Below are 856 nucleotides of genomic sequence, written 5' to 3'. Positions count from 1 at the left end.
CGGCCACCGGAGCTGATCGCGGCCACTCAGTCAATGCTGGTGTTTATACCGGCCACGCTGCAGCCCACAACTCATGCTCATCACATCGGTCACATCACATTTCCTAACTGGGTGTCTACATCGGATGCAAGCGGTGCGGTGCGACAAAATACAATAGAACCACTGATCTATATATAATGAGTGAATAGAACCCATTATAATCAGTGATGATGTCTACACTGGATGCGGCGCGATGCAACAACAAATCCTGACATTACACCGATGCCTCGTTCTATTTATGACGTACTGACACAAAGTTCAAATGATTTTCAAAGGTCGCTTTGTCGCATCCTGTTGCGGCGCAGACACGGTGTCAGCATAGTTTGTCAGTACAGTCAGTAACGTAGCAGTTTGAAAAGTTAGTATCTTTCTGCAGTCCAATAGACGGCAGTGCGGTGGTGGCTTGAGTCTGTTGAATGGTGGTGGCTTGAGTCTGTTGAATGGTGATTTAACGCTACGTTGGCACCTAGTTGGAGAGACTCAATGCTAAAGTAAATAAACAACAATGTCCCCATCTTTCTCTCACAATGAGCTTATCATATTCATTTGCTACATTAGTAGGGCTCTGTGATTTCCGCGATGCAGAAAACGCGGACGGAAGCACGGAATCCAGTCATAAAAAGGAATTTACTGTATAAAGGGGAATTTCATGGAATTTGTCTTATTTTTGATGAATAAATAAAAAGCAGGTCAGTACACTTAAATCAAATCGCAATATAGACTAGTGTCTGTGAATATTAAACTGCAGAAGACTATTTAAATACGAATCCTCATGTTCTGCATGTTCATTTGATTACCAGAAAATACACAACACAGA

The 856-nt window shown here is 42.5% G+C and overlaps 1 pseudogene; it reads right to left on the bottom strand.

Moving 5' to 3' along the window:
- The window catches only part of LOC107751670 (acyl-CoA-binding domain-containing protein 5-like), a 21,678-nt pseudogene that overhangs the window by 11,897 nt on the left and 8,925 nt on the right, over positions 1-856 (bottom strand).

The sequence above is a fragment of the Sinocyclocheilus rhinocerous genome, unplaced genomic scaffold, assembly GCF_001515625.1.
Source record: "Sinocyclocheilus rhinocerous isolate Xijiao unplaced genomic scaffold, SAMN03320098_v1.1 scaffold501, whole genome shotgun sequence".
Lineage (NCBI taxonomy): Eukaryota > Metazoa > Chordata > Actinopteri > Cypriniformes > Cyprinidae > Sinocyclocheilus > Sinocyclocheilus rhinocerous.
This window is presented reverse-complemented; position numbering and strand designations above follow the sequence as displayed.